A 22317-nucleotide genomic window follows, 5' to 3' on the forward strand; every position below is an offset into this window, starting at 1 on the left:
TGAAATTTTGTTTTTTGTTTTGAATATTTTATGGTCAGTGAATTTGAATTTCCTGGGCCCAGGAAAATGTGGTACAATTTAATCACAGCCCCAAGTATTTTCCCCATTAGAAACTGTATATTTAATGTAACTTATAAACCATGTATATTAATGATAATATCTTTCACAACTCATTAGCACTCAACATTAAAATCATACGTTTCTGAAATGAAATATATATATATATATGGATTTGTTACGAGTTCCTATTCATGACACGGTCGTAAACTTGATCCCTTGTAAACAATAGAGGCTCAAATGCATAGTATTAGTCAAATGTGCGGCCTGCCGTTAACTAAGATACCCTCTTACAGCTCTTAGGATGTACATGTTTGCACTAGGTACTTTTCCCTCGGCAAACAGAGATAAAAAAAATACTTAGTCTCACTATCATGGCCGCTAATTTTGCTTGTAAAATGAAGATTTCTTTCTCTCCCAACTTAGTTTATAGGAATGATGTGTATAAATAAGTAAAAATTTATAACAAGCTATTGCTACTTAAAGGATTTATTTCAATAAATGAACAACTACTATGTTATCGCTTCCTATCATTTTTTAGTCTGGTATGTGGAAACTGCCAATGTCAGGGTGGCCACCCAACCGGGAATTTAATGGAAAATAACTTTTCCGTCTCCAAGAACTTATAAAATCAAGACATAATTTGACAGCTTCTTGAATCAAGAACTGATTAATCTCGAAACATCGTATTTTACGCGACGTGAAATTGTGAATGAAGATTGACATGTGTTCGTGAGCTACATCTAACGCCGTACTATCTAAGGTTACCTCAGCTAGTATACTGTGTTCGTGAGCTACATCTAACGCCGTACTATCTAAGGTTACCTCAGCTAGTATACTGTAGTTTATCTTGGTTAATTCTACTCCTGTGCCACGGAACCCCCCCCCCCCCCAAATACGTAACAATGCATCGTACTATTAAAATCAGCTGACCGATCGTTTCGGACTTTGACACTAAACAGTGGTACGTTTTAAGCGGCAGGGCGGTAGTAAACCGCGATACAGACAGGTTTTTTGTACTTAAGCATTATTCAGTCGCTGAAGTGGGGTCTCGGGACGAAGTTGTCCAACTCTTATTCTTGATTGAAAATAGTGTTTTGAAAAGACGTTTGTTAGATAGACAGCACAGGCTTAAAATGTATAGTGTTATAAACAGGCTTAAGTGTTCGGTTCGTTAAATAATATAATGTTTGAAGGTTCGATAAGAGGTGCAACCCCATTTTTTTTAGTACACCAGAATGTCAGTTTTAATAGACCAAAGCTTTATAAGATACCTTTTGGAGAAGAAAGTAGTGGGTTAGTTACAAGTGACGTCAAAGTCGGCGCTCACAGCTTACCGCTCGTATAGCGGCCGAGGCCTCTGTTGGTACATAAACGATTGCTCCTCACACACGTAACGATTGTCAACAAATTACATGGGTTAAAACAAAGAAAGTTGTTATGTTTTGATATCACGGTCGCATCCAGATTTCGACTGGAACACTGTGTTTAAACTGGCAAAGAATGGCGCAAGTTTTGTGTCCGACTGTAAAAATCGCTAGGCTAAACTGGCACAAGAGCTCTCGCGAGCGCTGCTGCTACCAGTGTCAGACAGTTGGTAATAAGAACTAGAGAACAGCTATTAAAATTTCAATTATAAAATTGCCAAGACATCACTGCCGTGTGTAAACAGACTTCGTCTTGACTCCCGGAACAACCAGCGATACAACTGTAGCAAGTACTTGTGACAGTTCTCGTGAATAAAATTGCTCATCTTGTTCACATTATGCTACAGTAGTTGTGCAAATTCTCTCGCAATTTTACTAGCCAGTGTAAACGCAACTTAATGTTGTTGCCTGTCTACAAACGGCCAACCGATTGAATCAACCACTCTCATCAGTCTTCGTCATCACCGAATTTCTTGCATATCGCTAGCGACGAAATGCTAAAGTACCGGAGCTTAGTGGCATTTCTTGCAAACACTGCTAGTGACGTAAAACGTCATCATTGTACTTGGCATAAGGGTTAAATACAGTACTACAGTTGTCTATTTGGTTTTGAAAATAGACTAGATAATGGACATTTTTGACCCGGAAAAAACCGGCAATTTGAAAAGAGATTTTGAGTGGCCACCTTGAATGTGCTTAGTTTAACATGTTAGCTGCTGTGAACATTAGATCTGACTGGCACAACATGTTTGTATCAAAAATACCACTGCCAGCCAAAATCTGACCATTTTTTGCTCTCTGTTTTGAGTATTTTATTCACAGATGTTAGTATTAGGTAAAGCAGCTGCTGCCTAACAGCTATCTTTTAATGCCTTGCTATTAATTCTTTGTCCATGGCTAGCAGTGCTCGAGCGTTCCTTTCAAAACTTTATTATGTCTGCTAATTAATTATGTTTATGCATAATTGTTTCGTTTAACCTAGTGTGAACTAAACTAAACTTGAGTAAACTACTTCATTACGTGTAATAGAGAAGTGAATAATGACCACAATCAGACTTTTGGACTGTCCTATGTTAGAACCGGATCCTGTTTATGACATTAACAGTGAGAGAAAGTTGGTAGTTATCCTAGTATGACAAGTGTTAACGGCATGGACAAAAATGGGACTTGTTGCCAAGTGAATCAGAATATAAAAATAGTGATAAAGGTGAGTCTGGCATGGAAATAGTAACCAATAATGTGAATAGTGAAGGTTCTGATCAATAAGGCGGTGAACTGATGGATAACTAGACTAAATTTAAAGAAAGGCAACAAGATTTTCCTTTCGCTTTTACTTCTGAGTAACAATTAAGTATATTCAAGAAGCTTGTAGGTTCAGCTTTTCTTACTGACATTATACAAATGATGGTCATTGAGAGCAACCGAAATGCCAGTAAATCATTAGGAGAAACAAGATTGAACCGAAGTAGAAGACTTCCCACATTTGTAGAAATGAGAAAGTTATTGGTATCCTTGTATGGATGGGGTTGACTAATCATCATCACATAACCGACAACATTTTGTCTAAGAATTCTGTGCTATTAAGTATTTTCACGGACAGTCAGGCAGCGCTGATGGCGCTGGATTCTTGCGTGATCAAATCCAAACTGGTTTGGGATTGCTATCAGGCCGTCTCCTCCCTTGCCAGAATCAACAATGTGACCGTTTGTTGGGTTCCTGGTCATGAGGGGATTCTTGGGAACGAAAGAGCTGATGCCCTGGCCAACCGGGGCTCAGCGACAATTATGATGACGGGCCCTCAACCGTTCTGCGGTGTTCCAAGGAGTGAATCCTTTAGGGTTGTCTCGAAATGGATTCGCACGGAGCATGAGAGAAGGTGGAGGTTGCATCCGAGCTTGAGAATGAGTAGAATGCCTCTTTGATTGCCCCGCAATAGTAAGGGAGCGGTATGCCATCTTTGGTAGTTTGGACAGGGGTGGTGAATTTTCCCAGGAGGACTTGATAGGTTGTTTTCGGCGGTTTGTGGAACTGCTGAAATTGTAGACGGGTGGCCCTCATGGTGTGTTTCCGGGGTGCGCAAAAAGCCCTTGAGGCTTAGGTGCATGGCAGAAGGCCGCCCCTAGGGGAAAAAAAAGTATTGAGTTGGAACTGTTTCAAGCTCCATTTTTGGAATTTTAACGGCTATGATGCTGAAAAACATGATAGGTGTATCTCAAAACTTTTTTTGGTGACATGAAACCTTGCCATTAGTGCTTGCTAGACCTGATATACGAGTAAGTGGTATTTAAGTGAAAGGTAAAAAATATCTTTGAGCGACTAAATTGTTACTGATTTTTATTATTTAAGTAGGTGATAAATCGGCAGCTTGGCATGCAATTTTCAAAATCGAAATTTATGGATTTCTTTTACATATTCAAATGAAAGTAGGCATATATCAGGTACATATACTTAAGTAATCATGGTTAAGAGGATCAGAGTTAATCTGACTCAAATCATGTTTTGGACAGATAGGAGCTAATCTGGTTTGAATTAATTATATTTCCATCACCAGAGCTGGGTCTGCCTTGTTGCCCCGATCAAGAAAATGCATATAAAATACGCATAGTTCTCTGTCACCTGTGAAAAAGTGTTCAATTCTAGCTCTTGTAATATACTTCCGGTCTATATTTCCAGTACCTTAGTAGAGTTGCCTTGTTATCCCGATGACCAAAAAAATGACTGAGAAGCTTATTAAGGTCTAGAGTGAAATCCTACTTAACTTTTATCTATATCCGGTATAACGTACTGCAGTCTAGGAAAAATAACTGTTGAGGCATGTTATTGTTATTTAACCTAAAAACCAATACCTCCTGTAGTTTTACAAAAGGAGTCAAACATGTTTTTGTTTAACCTAATATATGTTTTAGAAAAGTAGTTAAGATAAAAAAAAGGTAGAGTAGTCTATGTTGTGGCTGAGATAGTTATGAGCACCAAATTATCTGTTAATGTCATAAAGTCAACACAATGCGACGTTTTGAAGATTCAGTTATATACACAAGGCATAATTTATTTTACTTCATTAATAAAACTGCAGGAAAGGGCTTTATTGTTTATATTTTAGGCAGATATTATTTGCCTTGTTATTTGTAACGGTTTTTAATCAAATACTGTCTTAAAATCTATATTTTTATAACAAAATCAAGTTATTTATTGCATTTTTTAACATAATTTCTTAAAGCTTTAATAAAATATCGATTTTTCACTCTTTAATATGTTAGAACTTCGATCTGTTTATAAAACTCATTGAGTTTTCACACATTACTCACAGCCACTATAAGTAATTTATGATGATAAGTAAGTTAAATTTCTATGATAAGTAGAAACTTGATTTTTTACTCATTTAATAAATCCATATATACTTTTTTACAGCTGTCTTTTTAATCACAGATCGTCACTCTATTTTTTCATTATGTATGTATATTGTTATTAATACAGTTTTTCATATTTAAAAAAATGTCATGTATTGCAAGAAAAATTAATATTTCACTGGAATGCTTGGATTATTTGTTTTACAGTCTTCAATTGCTTATTATTTAATCCTACCTACTTAATAGGAAACAGTTGTTCTTAAAACTCTATCTTATATTATAAATGAAACATGACCTTGCATTATTCTTGTATGTGAGCGATAATACAAGTATAATTTTTATGTTGGCTTGGTTAACTCACCTTCTTTACGTTAATTTTATTGTATTGTTTTAATGCTATATAGTGGAATTTCTTCATATGGTTTTTTTTAATGCTCAGGTAAGACATAAAATGATTTAGAATGGTTTGGGAATTCTTGTTGTGTTATTGTACTTTAACAACTAAAAATGTAATACTTGTTAAGTAACAATTTTATTTCAACAGACACTTAATTGAAGTGAAATACTGAAGTTTCCTAAGAAGATGAACCTTGTTAAATATAAAGAGCTATAATATAACAGGAATAATATTGTTTATCATAACTAAATCTTAATTAAACTGTTTTGCTCATACAAACTTAGTTGGTTTGGTTCAAAAAGCTATTTGCACACAACTGAAGAATTTGCACAAGCCATTATTTTATAATAAAGTTGTACTTTTAAAGACATTGTGAATCAATGAATTAGGTGTGAGAAGACTGATTTGTGTCACTATCGCCTTTTCCACTGCTTGACAGTGATGCCATGCAATATTATAATGCAGATATTAAAAAATCAACTAAGGACTTAATTATTTAATTTATGTTAAAACCTCTATTGTTGGTTATTAATATATATGTTGGTTCACACTACTATATTGTATTTTTTATGTGAAGGTACACCTGGGCTATGAATATTAAAAAGGTAACTCATTAACTTGGAAACAAAGGTACAATTCACAAAGGAAACAAAAGAGTATAAAGTTATCTACACAGACAGTGTTGTGTTGAAGAAGTGAAACTTCTTCAAATAAATGAGAACGTGCTCATGTTATAATTCAATCATGTTACAAGAAGTAACAAATCTGATAGAACAGTTACCACGTTAAATTCACTCTGTATATGTAATGTCAGTTTTTGTTTAGAAACAGAAATGAAAATCCATATTAATAAACCAAATTTATACAACAAAGGAAGAAGCTACTATTACAATCCATAAAGAGAGGGGGTATCCTTAAAAGAATTTGAATAAGAAATGAGAACAATAACGGATTAGTTTGACAAAAAATTAAAAATACAGCACAATTGTTGTAATAGAATTGGATTTTTTGGAAAAGATTTTAAAAGTTGGTTGTCGAGAATATGGATATATAACTTATCTTCAGATTGCAAGTAAGATTGGAAAGGATGATATTCCTATAAATTTACTACAGGGATGGATGTTAAAAAAAATCTAGTAATTATTAACGAGTTGAAAAATGGTTCAACCAGTAACTTCCAATCTAGATAAGCGATATAGTTTTATTATGATGGATTATAGACTTGCTCGAATCTAAATTGGAACCCAGCATTAATGGTTTAACTATGTGAAATATGTTGAAGGTTGAAGGTACAAAGTATCAAAATGAATATAAGGTGGCTTGGATGACCTTTAAGATGACTGTTGAAATGCAGCCTACAGAATAATTGTCATGTAAAACCAGATTAAAGTATTTGTTAAATGATATACTATAAAAGAAAGTAAGCCTACAGAATAATTGTCATGTAAAACCAGATTAAAGTATTTGTTAAATGATATACTATAAAAGAAAGTATACTGCATTTCACGATTCCCTTCCTATTCAAAACCGAGTGAGATGATTTTAAAAATTGCACGCGATTTACAACACTACAGTAATTTCACTATCCAAGAAATCAAAAGTGTAGAAGAAAACGTGGATTGATTGAAAACCGAATGGATTGCAAGACGCATGCACTTGAGAAGAATATATATATTGACTCAGAAACCAGCAATCAGTATAAGGAATTGCAGAACTGGGATAAATGTGTGTCTTATTTGACATGTTAGAACAATTACATAATTATGAAGATGGTCTTTACATGTGTAATTAGACTCAGTAGGTCTACATATTTTACAGGTATATTTTAATTTTATAAGTATTTGTAATAATATTATTACTTACAAGAGAGTAATTATTTTTATCTGTTAAAATGTTTTAAATTTGTATAGTAACAATTGAAAATTTAGTTTTGTTCTAGATCACACAAGTAAGTCAGAAACCACTTGCTGTTTTTTATTCTAATCTAATATCTGTTCTTAACATTGATGTGTCCTTCAAATTTTTCAAAAATAGATATTAAAAAAACCTTCTTCACTTACTCGTAGTAATTGTTTACTGTGATCTTAAGTATATTAAATGTGCAAGAATGATATCTATCCGACAATTATAACAATGGTTTTTTTTTTCATTAATTGATATAGTGCCTCCATTTACTGTGTAAGAAACACAGACATTTATCATTTCTTTTCAAAAAGGAATGTATTTGAACATCTATCACTGATGTGATTTGTAACAAATCACAACTGAAAATCAAGTCAAGTAACAATACAATACATTCTTTATTGCCATTAAACATGAGATGCAATAGGCAGACATAGCATTTAACAACAACATAGCAAATTTAAATCTAACAACCTAATATCATAGTAAACAACAACTTCATCGAAAGTTGTATGTCAGATCTGAACATTTTTATGAAAGTTAATATGTCATAACAGCTTTATCAATTAAACATTTTTGTGTTAAAATCAAATAAAAAATTAGTTAAGATCTAAGTTTATAAATATATAGTTAAAATATGACCTGCGGCAAATGGGTCAGGCACTATGTATATATAAAATACATGCATGGAAACTCAATTACCCATGAGTTCATTATCCACAGTTAAAGCTTTGTTCAATTATAAAATAAGCTCAAATAAGTTTAAATGCTTAAAACACCTCAAATATTAAAGCAATGTTAATACTGTAAGTGATAAGAAACAATAGATGGATAAATTTTCAGCCGATATAAATAGCCAAAATATTATGTCTGGTCAGTTCCATGGATAATGAAAAGTGAACTTCAAATCATAATGTGACATTGACTTTGCTAATCACAATGAGTTCGACAAGATTGCGCTGGTATCTACTGATACATTATACTAAGAGACAACAAAACTTCATTAGGAATTGACATGGTGCCAGTAAAGTTCAGTAGTAAATTCATATATTGCCAGATAGAATTGCATGTCTCTTCTTATAGTTGACTTGTATATTTCAATAATAAGTAAAAAGAAAATTTGTGAAACTTTAAATAATGTAAAATATGTTATGAATATGACACAGTAGTAGAGGATTTATGTATTTCTACATGCACTTTTGGCAACTGAAGACATATTAGAAATGGTTAGAATGTTGAGGAAGAATTATCCACTGATTGTTAATTGAGTTTACAGTGGAAGGAAGGGTAGTATTTAATAGCAAGTAGATACTTCTTGTTTCAATTTGTATGAACTTGAACTTGATAAATTAATTGATCACTAGAAATTCACTCTGGTTACCCAATAGTTTATATTGTTGTTTCTATGTTGTTGGTTTTTTTTTGTTAGCAAGTTTTTGAATTTACGTTCCTAAAATTAATTCTTTTTACTATTTTTGATCTTTTACCTTATTAAACAAAATATAAAAATAAGCACATATTTGTTAATTTTAGGTCATTTGCAAAAGCCTTTAAAGATTAAATTTTAGTTTGATTTGAACTAGTTTACTATGAAAAAGAACATTATATATGGGAATATATCTATATAAATAGATTATATTCAGTTTTTATTGTTGTTCAGAACTAATATTTTACTATTCTTTTGCTATAAACTATAATTTCATTTGGTTCAAATTTAAATTAAAAAGTCAATGTGATATTCCACGCTCCTTGTATCCATAATGATGCAAATATTTTCAGTGTTTAGTGTGGATGCATCAACTTTTATTTTTTCAAGGTATCCATCTGCAAAAGAGATGAAATTTCAAAATACGTTGGGTTTCTTCTATTAAATTTGTTGAGTTAAAAGTAAAAGAAACAACAAATATTTTTAATGAATTAATCAAAACCATTCCAAATTTACAATAGTTATAAGTTTTAATAAATAAGCTTTGTATTTTAACACGTTTTAGTGATTGTTTGTTTCCTAACATTCTCTGTTTCTTTCCCAATGTCTCTTTGATTATTATACTAGATGCTCACCCAACAGGGAATAAGCCGTGAATCTTCTTGTAAAACAAGGAAAATTTCAAAAACAATTTTCTGTTTGTAAGTGCTGTGTATGAAATGAAAATTAATTTGACACCTTGAATCAGGATCTGATTTATCTCAAAACATCATATTTTAAACTACGTGGTCCGTAAAATTGAATGAAGATCGATCGGTATATGTTTACGAGTCTCGCCTGAAGCAGGTTGTCTCCATTATTATATCTCAAATCCAAATAACTTTTTGTAGACTACAGCGTATCGCCAGAACGCAAAATATTACTGATTTCTAACACATTTTTATTATAATTAGTATTTTCTATATTAATTTTGGTGCATCATGGTGAATCTGCTGAGTCCATTCATTGACAACTGTTAAGCAGTACACGAATTATTGATTGATAAAACGTGTTTTTCTAGTTCTGTGTATATAAAAATTATTTTGAAACACACAGTAAAAACCTGATGTGATGTATAAATGATATTTTAATTCATGTTCGTATTATCTATGTCTATATTTTTCAATGCCAGTGTGTCTGCTGGTTTTATGTGTGGATGTTAGCTGCTCAGCAGTAGGTAGTGGATGTTTTTATTTTATCTATACCTTTTTACGTAAATGGAATATATTCAGGAAGCTCATTTTTTAACCCTTTCAGGGCCAGGACCAAATATGAGATGTTGCAAAATTTTTTTCACATATCTATCCCCTTGTGACTAGTCAAAAGTGCCAGGCTAAAATTGGCGATTTTTGCAGTCTCTTAGATTAAAATTTATAACTTTTCATAAACATTAGAGAATGACCTAAAAGTTGCACCAAATTACTCGTATAGATATATACTATCAACAAAAAAATATAAAGATGTAGTTTTAAGTAATTTAAAATTTAAAAAAAATAATGTTTTAATGGATTACATAAAAAAAATTTAATTTTTTAATTTTTTTCGTAAATAACTAAAAAAGGAAAAATAATTTTACTGTAGAAAGCTATGTTATTATATTGTACATTTATAAAGGAACAACCATACACAATTTTGTGTTATTTCTCTCATAAATAAATTTTTTATGACACATTTTGTATAAATACGCATAATTGTACTTCGCAACAAGTGATAAAGCAACTGACTCTTAACTGCAAGAAACTTAAAATAAATATTCACATTACGGATGTACCGGTAAACAGATGATTGTAGGATCCATAAGCAGTTTCAATACAGTTAAAAATACTATTTACCAAGAAATATTTACACAATTTTATTTGAAATTTATTTACACTTTTTCTATTTACAAATATGCTACTTACAATTTCACTCCCGTGAGATCGCAAATTGTCAGTCATTGTAACTACTACCCACAATAGCTAAGCAGGTAACACTACTAATATTTACAACCACAAAATAAAATAATGAAGAAGAATCCAGCATACAATGGTAGGATTGCACTAAAGCATAAAGAATTAACAACAATAGATCGAGTCACCTGATAATGTCACGTGACAATTACGAAATAAAAAATGCATAGACCTCCAAAATAAAATTATATTCATATTAAATATCTACAAATATACCAGGGAATAAAAAAAACATAAAACTTTAATCATTTGATGTCGTATTTTTTAAAGAAAATTACGAATATCAAGGCGGCAATATATTGCCGCCTGGCCCGGAAAGGGTTAAGTTACGAATTCTATTATTTAAATGGAAAAGGTAGAGGATATGAATTTTGTTGTCATAAAAATGTATTCATTTCCCTTAATCTCTATGAATTTCTTACCAGTAGCATGGCATTCTTAGACTTGTTTTTCTCAAAAGGTTGTTAAAAGTAGAGTTCAGATTAAAGTATTTGGTTTATTTGTTGGTTGTACCGAACCAAACCAACCTTGTGTACCGGCAGTCATTATCTTGTACCGAAAGTTCGTGCAAATTAGACCTCTAACCTGCAATGCTGGAAGGACTACCCTGTTGTAGTTGTAACTGAGAAATATTTTATACTGAGAAAGTACTGTGAAACAAGGTAGGAGTATGTCACACTATGTATTGCTTAACACGCTTCACTGAGGTTTGCATGTAAAATTTCAGTCTGTAGCTTATTTCATTCTTGAGTTGTTCTGTCGACCTGACAGTCAATCATACGGAAAAAAGTTTGTACAGATAAAAGAGAAATTATGCCAGCCCACTGAATGTTTCCATGACACTTCAACCATCTCAAATCCCATGCAGTGGACATATACACATATATGTAACATATTCTACAAATGAAGTATCTTTGAAGATAACTTAACGAGTAGTTGGGCTGCATGTGATTCTATGTCGCTTGTTAATATGTCATCTAATTGTACTCAGTTTGTTTACAGATTTATTTATTTTGCGATTTTCGTATTGCCATTATTGTTACTCATAAGAATAATATAAAAACGTTCATTAATACTGAGTAAATCCAATGTGGTGACATGCGCCATTTTTGAAGTCGATGTTGCTTTTGTGGAAATGGAACTTCATGAAGAATGTAAGTGTCTGTACATTTTCTAAATGTGCAGACAAATAGAAGGGAATGGAATTTTTTCAGCCCATGAGTGATAAGCTTCGAATGCTCAGCCGGTAGCTCCTATCGTAACTTTTATTGAAATAAAGGTGCAAGAAGACAGTTGTAATTTTCTTCAGTCAACATTTAGAATCATCAGCATATTAATTAAATTGGCTTTTGATCATATCATCATATACAACATCCAAAATATTGTGAAGATTATTGTTTTTATCTGGGGTCTTCATTTGTTCGTTCACCACACATTATGTTTCAAATGTCAGTGTGACAGTTGTCTGTCTGTGGTTAATAATTTCCAATTTCAGATATTAATATGATAGATTGTAAAAATTCTTTGTGCTTGTTTGTTACAGGTAATTTTGAAATAGGAATCAAGAATTTGTACATTTAATATGTAGCTGTTTGTTTTATTTACTTTGACATAAATTTAGATTTTTGTACGGGCCTGAAAACTGAAGTGTAGAATCATTTCTAAATATATATTACGTTTTTAACATAATTTAGTTTTATTTCAGTATTGGTAAACGACTAAGACTTTCTTTTTTATCTCCATCTCTTGTAAAAGATTTAAACAAGCCTGCAATTGTATAATAATAATTTTATGTGTGTGTGTACAATTATATACATATATACAATTATATATATATATATACAATTTTATATATATATACAATTATATATATATATATACACACAATTTTATTTCCTGACTTGTTTATATCAAAATCTTATAATGCAGTCTGTAAGATTTGGATACAGTACAAGTTTGTTTATAAAAATATTACCTCGGTTTTTATAATCAATAATATAAAATGTTTTAAATATTCACCAATGTACTTTGAAAATTGTTATAGCTATCTACATTTTTTAGATTTTTTATTACTGAAATTAATATTTTTACCTTTTGTTGGTAGTTTCTTTCTCAGTAATAATCTTATTCTAATAATTATTTATAAATTATGTACATCCTGCATTACCTGTTTTTTATATAAGATATAACAGTTGGTATGTGTAATACATTTTTTTCACTTATGTAAATATTATGCATATAATAGAAAAGTATATATTGGCTATAAAAATAGTAGACAATAAACAAGTACAGTAGTTGACAAATGCCAAACAAAATATTTTTAAAGTATATTAATTACTACTAGAACATAAATTTCTAAAATGTAACATAAACTAAACCAAAATATTCTGTTGCATAGTTACAGAATGCATATGTATTATTTCATTGTCATTTCGTGTTAAGTGTTTTATGTTGTGTGTGAAACATGTCTTAGTAGTCAAAAAAGCAATTATTACTTTAGGTTCTAAATATTAGTAAATTTATTTCTGTTCTAATTGCCTGTGCTATGAGTTTGTTGTATTTTAAAAGTATTTTGTTACAAATAATAGTCTTAGTATTATAACGTGGCTATTATTTTATATTTGACAAAAATACGTAATAAATATAGTACACGCCTATATGCATGTATATTATTAATGCTCTCACTAGACACCTTAGGACAGACACTATTAAAAAGTGAAATGTTTATTCATTTCTGTTTGTTTTTCATTCTTAGTTTAATTTTTTAATTAACTTGAATTATCAGCAGCCAAGTAGGTAATGTAATATATAAATTTTGTTTCCAAATGTTGTCAAGACAAATACTCTTGGTTTAACAGTTGTAATTACTTAACCAATAATATTTTAATAAAGATTCTGATTTAAAGTTATTAATGTGTATAGCAAATTGTTTTCTTACTCAACTTATACTTTAAGGAAGTAACAGATATCAACCATTTCTTGCTTAAATTGAATCACAGGTATATATTGAGGTACATATGTATTGAGTTTCCTTGAGAGATTTCAGTTTGAATTGTGAATCAACTCACTATCACTACTCTTTATCTGTAAGGCAATTTTATTACAATTTGATTTTTACAACAGCTCCTGCTAGAGAAAGTTTATCCTCCTTCCAGATGATCTATGATTTGTTTGTCGAAAATCATGTATGTGTGTCCAAAGCAAGAGTATCAAAACCACCATATGCAGGTAGGACCACTAAAAACCTCTGTTGGATTTAATTCTTGTTGTCTTCCTTTGCTATGAGACTATATACACTCCTGAAACTGATCAAAGTAAGGATAATGTAGGAGTAAATGCAACAACCAAGATGCCTCCTACTAATCAATTGCCTCCTGCAACAGTCCATAAATACAAGAAGGCACGAGTTTTGAAAAATTCTTTACAAAGAACATTACCAACTTGAAGAAAATTCTCCAAAGTGTCCCAGGAACAGGAAAATAAATAAGACCCCAGAAATAAATTTAAGATAAGATAATGATCCAGACATCAGCAAAGCAACAAACCTCAAACCATGGATATCCCTAATAGTTTTTCACATTGAGCTCAATACAAAAATCGCCTCTAGAGAACTAGAATTCTACACACAATAAACTATGATATATAACTAAATACAACATTAAAGGATCAAATAAAACCTCATCAATAAATGTACTGCACCAGAATGTGGTGAGAGGTCTAACCAACAAAATATAAAGACTTTATTATCTGTTATGCAGCATCCAGCCTACACTATTAACCCTTCCCACGCGGCAAACGGATATATTCTTCAAAGTCTATTTTGTGTTATTTAATAAATTGTAGTTGCCGTGGAATCCGCTAGAGTTCAAGGGAGTGTTGAATAGTTGTTCCGAAAAGCAGATGTTACAGTTTGAACCTCATTGGCGCGTCGCAGTGGTTGGAGGGTGTGGCTTTCTCCCTCGTGGCGTGATTAGCCTCAGTCTGCGGTGAACCATTACGCGGTAAACGGATATATCCGGCACGGCATATTTTAGTGTTTAACGCTGTTTTGCCAAATTTCCATATTTACTGTTCGTGTTACTGTTGTATTTAGCATTATATTATCTTTTTATTTTGTTATTACTCTATTTGTTGTGTCGTTATAGGTCTATATTGTTCTATGCAATGGCGAATCCTGACGATTTTTTTTTTAATTTGAAAATTTGTTAACAAATATAGGGGTTTGATTATTTTGTGATACTGTATTATTTTTTATTCATAATAGCCACCACTAACTAAAAAAAGAATTAGAGTTGGTAAAATGTAAAAAAAAAATAAAGTTAGTTACGTGTTATGAGTAAAAATTGAAAGATAAATCCCACGTGGGAAGGGTTAATACTGACTGAACATGGGTTTAGCTCAGAAACTCTGCTCTTAATAAAAGTTAATGGTTACAACTTAATAGCAGATTTTAGCAGAGAACAACATAAACTAGGAGGGGTTGCCATCTACATTGCTGAAACATCAGATATTAATGTAGAAATATTAGACATAGAAAACCACTGTAGAGAACTTCTTTGTGAGGCGGCCATGGTACGAATTGGCACTAAACAATACTCCTTCAATCTAATTGGCCTCTATCGATCACCAGGAGAAAATACTAGGCAGGCTATAGAGGGCATATCGGAAATTATTTCTACACATCAGTCAGATGTAAGACAAACCGTTGTAATGGGTGATGTTAGTTTTAATCGATTGACAGCAAACCATGACAATATCCTGTTTGAGGAAGAACTACAGTACCAACATTTTGCATCAGGCAGCTCCCCCTTTCAGTTACAAGAATAGCCAGTACCTCTGTAACATTGATTGACTGCATCTGTACTAATTTATCTGATGACATAAGTTTTACTGCCGTACAAGGAGGAATATTTGACTTACAGGACAACTTTGCAAGGTGCAGTATGAAGAGAACAAAGTTTAACAAAAAACTGGATAGCAAATTCAGGAGGAATTTCAGTAAACCAAATCTAGATCAATTAAAAATGGAACTTGTCACAGAGAGCTGGGACAGTGTCTATAATGTCCCAAGTGTTAAAAAGCATATAACTCATTTCAAAAGCTATTATAAGGAGAGCATAAGATATTGTGTGTCCTCTCTAAAAATCGAGGCCAAAAGGCAAGCCAAGATTTAAATTCCAACATGACCCTGAAATAAACATGAATTTCTCACCTGCTTACACAGATATGAACTGATGGGAAATTAACTCAATAAGAGCATAATGAAACAGAAAAGAAAGCCTATGACTTAAACTACAACAGCTTACAAGCAGCTGCAAATGAACACATAACCAACTCTGACAATCTAAGGCGCTCTGAAACATCATCAGCTCAGAAAAACAACAGAGAAAGTTTGATACGTTTTCACAGCTAGAAATACAAGGGATAAAAGGGGCCAGCCCAATGATGGATGATTATAGAAAACTTTGCTACTTCTGTTAGATTGCAGATATGTCTGGAAAGAAATCTAAATGCTCTACAAATTACAGGTAATACAGTACTTCAACAACCTAATGTAAACGTGTTGCATAATCCACAACTCATTTTGGCCCCCACCACAGTAGATGAAGTATTGTCTGTAAAACAGTCATTAAAACCTAAACTATCATGTGGTATTGATGAAGTCCCATCAAAAGCAGTTAGACATGTGCAAATCAATTAGCAACTAACTCCTTGTTACAGTAAGTCCTTTTATCTTGGTAAATTCTCGTCAAAACTTCAACTCTAAAAAATGTACCAAAAACACAAGAGGATATCAACATTCAAACTGGAAAATTATTGACCAATATCTTTGATCTCTCCTTTCTCCAGAATTATTTAAATAATTACCCCTAAAAGGATGGTACAACACTTGTAAGAACAAGAACTGCTAATAAGAAACCAACATGGATTCCCGAAGAGGACCCACTATCACTACTATAACAAGCTTAGTAGAATATGTTAAAGATCGACTGGAAAATAACAAAGTTGTCTTGGCCATCCTTTTGGAGTACAGTAAAGCATTTGATTACTTGGGATATTATCTGTTATTGAAGAAAATATCAATGCTGAGTTTTCAGGGTAAATTGAAGGATTAAGTGGCAAGCTATCTTGAAGGTGCTACCAGGTTGTAGTAATCTATAAAACCATAATAAAACAGCATGTACTTTAGATCCCACCCTCAACCAGTACCTAAAAGAGTGCCCCAAGGCTCAGTACTGGGTCCTTCCTTATTTGTGCTGTTTACTAATGATTTCAATGTCTTCTTTACGCACTCCTTCAACTTGACACAGCAGAGGGACTATACCTATTCATCACTAATTCAACTCAAGAAGTTTTACATTACTGCCTCCAAAATGAACTAGCAATTAATCGACAACCACTCTACTTAATTTCAGCATAAGACGTGAGAAGATCCAAGAAGTTCCCAACATTGTCGTAGAAAACTATTCAAAAATACTTGCCATAACAATATAGATGGCAATCTCTCTTGGACTGAATATTTTAATACTCTAAGAAAAACTTGAATCTGGAATTTTTGCAGTAATAAGTTGATAGCTAGACAAGAGACTGCATATCACGCCCTTCGTGGAATCACACTCAAATATGCCCTGCCAGTATGGGGAGGAACATCACTTCAGAACCTTCATAGAATACTGATTCTTCAGAAAAAAGGCTACAAGGGCACTGGCTAATGTCTCACTTCAACAGATAGTTGTATAGAGGCCTTTAAATCACTGAGGATTATGACTGTCATTGCCTTTTACATTTACTCAGTAGTTGTCGACACAGATCAGACAGACCTCACAAGAGGAGAAAATCTCCACTCCTACAACACACAGAGAGCATCATCCTCCAGCACCAGACCACACAATATAGTAGAAAACCCTTGTACATTGGGCGGAAAGTCTTCAACTCGCTTCCACAGAATCTAAAAGTATTCAACGGCCAACACCTCAAACGACACCTTCAAGACTGGCTTCTGCAGCAACCATTTTACTCAGAGAAGGGGCATTTTGAATCAATATTGTAATGCAACACTAGAACTGTTGTAACTCATGTAACTTTCTATGTATATTTATTAAAGAAATCGTAATAAAGATCTTTTGATTGATTATTCTAACAAGATATATGTCTCTAGAGGCATATACTCATTATTTAAATGTAAATATAAGCACAGAAAATCGTAGCATAAAGTTAATGTGTTGTTTTTGTGCTACATATTTTTGTGCTCTGTTACTCAGCTTTTTTTGTTTACAGAACTTAGTTAAGATTTGAGTTGGATCCAAAATGACTTGTGATCCAAGCTATAGTTCAAAGTTCCATACTTTTTCAGACAAAAATACATTGCTGTTGTTTAAGGCCTTCTCCCTGAGCTATATTGTTTAAACTCTGCATGAGTATAGATTACTTTCTTGTGACAGCACTATTATTCAGATCTCTTTACATTATTAAATAATACAGTCAAACTTCCAGACTTTCAATGATGTCTCCTACTATCATAATACATACTTTATGCAGTAGCTTTCAAGATCTTGGCCATAAATCACATTTGTACAACCATTGTATACAAAAAATTTAAAAAATTCTATTAATGGTGGTAGAGCAGGTGGGGTATGAAGCATGTATGTACATGAAGAAAAACAAATAGTTTATTACGAGTAGCTCGTGCCATCACTATGGCAGAAAAATGAACAACCTATACTGTATACTATTCATGGAACAAGTGCTTTTGAGCAGAGGCCTTATCATTTCTGCACCCTAGTTTACTTATATCATCCCTAGGATCAACGTGAAGATAGCAGAATATATGTTTTGAAAAAAACTTTAAACATGTTTTTTTAATGTGAATAATTGTTTCTATTATTTTTATTTTGTTGAGACTATGCAAATAGTATAATATGGTATGTTATCCAATGTTTAATCAAAAATGTCTATTTTATTAAGTTTAGTTTTCCTTAATTATCTGTTGACATGTTCTTCTACATATAATTGTATATAGATTGAATAAAGAGATTAATTGATTGAAATGTTTCAGATCAAGTAGGAAATTCGCATAACCAATTTTGAGATTCAGTTGTAAAAGAACTACATAAGATCATTTCGGAGATATGACTAATCAAGTGGAAACCCCTTAAAACCATTTTTATGTTTATTAGTAAAAAAGTTACCTTATTTTGATGTGTGTTTGTTGTCAACTTAGCACATCAACTATAGTTACCAAAGTGTGGTCTCCAAATGTTATTTTAGGGATACAATTATTCAAGCAATTAAATTCAAACAGATATAAATGTTTGTGGGCTTGTTGGACATTTTGGAGTAAAACCAATTCCTTGGACCTTAATCAGCTTATCTCAGATCAATTATATGTTTGCTTTTAAACCAATATTTAATCATAGCCAAAGCCCTAATACCACCCGGCAAATTACTTTTACATTTTCGTACAATATATTAAGATATTTTCGTTTCAAACTTTTTTATACAAATTCCTAAAATGTTATAAGGAATTTTCCAAAATTGTATGTTATCGTACCCGTGTTGTTATGTTATATATTCTGCTTATAACTTTGCCTCTACCAGCCAAAGGATACTGTTTTATCATCTGTGCCATTTGTTGGGATACAAATGAATGAGATTTAGATGCAATAAGGCTTTTCATTAAATTTTACCTCTTGTTTGTAATTTACTATAATACACTTAAATTTGGTTTTTGGGCAATAGTTTTTTTCATTGCCTAATATTTGTGGTTGTATGTAGTAAAGTAAATTCTTTAAATGCACATATCAAGCTTAAGTCACTCCAATTAACCCCACACTAATAGCATCATATGCTGCTCTGCTTCCTAACCTTATTTCTTTCAAGCTCCATGAGTGTTTTCATAAACACTCCGCAATGCAAGGAGATTTTCAGAGATTAATTTTATTATTATTGAGAATTTGTGTGTGTGTGTGTGTGTGTGCGCGTGTGTGTGTGTGTGTGTGTGTGTGTGTGTGTGTGTGTGTGTGTGTGTATTCCATTTTGAATGATATTATAGTTTGTTTCTCTATAATGTCAGTAATTATAATTCAATTTTTTAAATTATAGGTAAACTACTGGAAAATGCCCATAATCAGATATTTTCAAGTAAATGTTGCTTATATATGAGTTTCACAAACTGCATTCAAATCCAAAGCTCTTTTCAATTATACTTTTCCAATATTTAAGTTAAGAAAAAAAACTTTGTTTTTCATCTGTATTGTGAGAAAATGCCAATTTTGATTGAGTGATGAATTCTTTTTTTTTTCTTTTGCCTTTTGAGTTCGTTGAACAGGTATGTTATATTATATATTTACTCTATAAGTGTTATTTATTTGTACTAATACATACACTGTATTAAATCAAGTGTGCAGAGACTGTTGTGACTGTCCAATAACAAAATAAAACAAGAAACCAGGTGACCTTGTAAAATCTATGGATTCTCACTGGCTTTATTAGATTCAATAACAGCTATTTAAATTGTTGAAGATGCTAGAGCTATTCAGAAAGTAAGGAAAATGTTAGAATTAAAACATGTTATTATATGCATGTGAAAGAGGGACCAAAATACTTCTTTTTTACTTAATGACAATATAAATTCACCGTTCATTTTAGGGGTGGGACAAGCTTTGAAATTCTTGTGTCATAGAATTCTGCCGCCTGTGATCGCAGCCACTCTGTGACATGTACCTGGAGCTCCTCATCGTTGTCAAAACACTGTGTTGCTAGCTAGGTCTTCATTTTCGAGAACAAGTGAAAATCACTTGGAGTAAGATCAGGACTGTGGGGGGGATGAGGAAGAACATCCCAGTTAAACGAGTTCGAAGAGTTCTTGTGTACGGTTTGTCATGTGTAGTTGGGCACTGTCATGCAAAAACAAAATTTTTTATGATAATTTCCTTTTTTTCAACAAACAAAGTTTGAGGAAGTTTATTGTGAAACAGGATTTTCACAAATATTTTCGTCAACTTTGACAACCAGATCGTCAATCACAGTGCTCAGACGTCCACTCTTCTCTTGATCATGAATATTTGTTTTGCCCTTTTTAATCTGAATGCGTCACTTCCTGACAGAACTTTCAGTCAATACGTTGTTCTCGTACACTTAACACAATTCCCGATGAATTTCTATTTGTTTTAAGTTTTTTGCCAATAAATCACAGACCACACTTGACAACTGGCGGGATTTTCGATTGCAGCACACATTCCAAATTTGAATTTTTTAAAAATCTTCATTGCGGGGAGATGTTCCCCTTGTTACGGCTGGGCGCTGACTGATGTGCTGCATGTCCGGTGGAAAAATACGTCCTTACTCTCTGAATAGCACTTGTAGATATGCAATCAAATATCTGAGAAATTGTCTTTATCTCATTTGTGCTCATAGTAAACGTTCATTTTAGCACACTCTTGATGGTTATTATTTAGATCTCTGATCTCAAGGTTTTAATGCAGTGCTCTGTTAAATTAAATATATATTTATGTAATTTATGCTCATAGTACACGTTTATTTTAGCCTCAAGACTCGGACTGTGTAGTTCTGGACTGAAGCTAAAACTGACTATGTGTGACGTTTCCTTGTGGCAGATCGTTGGTCGCATGAACTGATGGAAAACTGTTAAAGTCTCTTTAGTTCTTTTGTCTTGAGACAGAAACGAGATTGTGTGGTGAATCCCGTCAGGGGAGAATCTTGTTTTATCCTCTCCACAGTTAATAAGCTTTGCACAACTACCCCTTCTGTCCAAATTCTGCTTTCTGTGGAACAATTGCACTGGCCAAGATAGATCAGTCTGATGTGTTCAGAAAATGTTGCTTAAATGAAAAGTACCAGCAATATGTACGTATATTATAGGCATAGTCAAGTCATAGCAATATTCAACGTTAAATTACATGAATAAATAATTCAACTATGAAATGAATTTCACAATTAAAAAAACAATACGGTATGGCATGTATTTTATTTATATGGAACCACTCTAAACTAATGAAGTTTTATAAAGAAAGTGTTATTCATTTCAGGTCTCATTTAATACCGAATAAAATTTTATTCGACGATCTGGAAAAAGTTAGGTTTAACTAACCCAAAAATTAACAATAGTGAACAATCAATGACAGTAGTGATGAGATATTGTGGTAAAACAAATTACCACAACAATTTCAACAGTAATTATACTGTTGAAAAGATCTGAAGAAAGAAATCTGTGCGTAACATTGCTTTTTTTATTTATGTTACCTTTTATACTTACACAAATATCGAGTAACTTAGATCAAATACTGTGACAATATTTGGTTCAAAATTTTTAAATTCTTACTGAACAAATAATACTTCTTTATGCATCTGCGAGAAGTGTTTTTTGGCCCATTTTTAGTAGGGGTGTCGCTCCCTCTTAAGCAAGACCAAATCAAACCAATTATGCAGATGAACTCTATTAACTTCTTTCTGTAGTCAAACACCACAAAGTTGCCGTTAATTTTTCTTGAGGTGTTATAGCTTATCTCACTTAGCCGGCTTGTTTAGCAACAGAAGGTGTAACCATGCTCAGAAACTCCAGGTAAGTTTTAAATCCTTTCTTAAATAGTTCTTCTGTAATCTTGAACGGTACTGGAGTTCTGATAAGAAAATGAACATGCACACATATCACAAAATAAATCCGCTGCGTGAATGATCTGCAGTCTTTACAGTACGTATGTGGGAGACGACTCAGGCCAAACTGCACAGTTTTATTCTCAAGGCCTTATCTACA

General features: G+C 32.5%; 1 protein-coding gene and 1 long non-coding RNA gene across 4 annotated transcripts in view; both read left to right on the plus strand.

The window, feature by feature from the left end:
- The window catches only part of LOC124360137 (hrp65 protein-like), a 75136-nt gene that overhangs the window by 43709 nt on the left and 9110 nt on the right, over window positions 1–22317 (plus strand). The gene's annotated exons all lie outside the window — the stretch shown is intronic.
- LOC124360138 lies at window positions 719–948 on the plus strand. Its single transcript, XR_006922212.1, has 2 exons — window positions 719–820; window positions 878–948. It is a non-coding gene; the product is annotated as an uncharacterized LOC124360138 (long non-coding RNA).

This window comes from Homalodisca vitripennis, chromosome 4, assembly GCF_021130785.1.
Source record: "Homalodisca vitripennis isolate AUS2020 chromosome 4, UT_GWSS_2.1, whole genome shotgun sequence".
Classification (NCBI taxonomy): Eukaryota; Metazoa; Arthropoda; class Insecta; order Hemiptera; family Cicadellidae; genus Homalodisca; species Homalodisca vitripennis.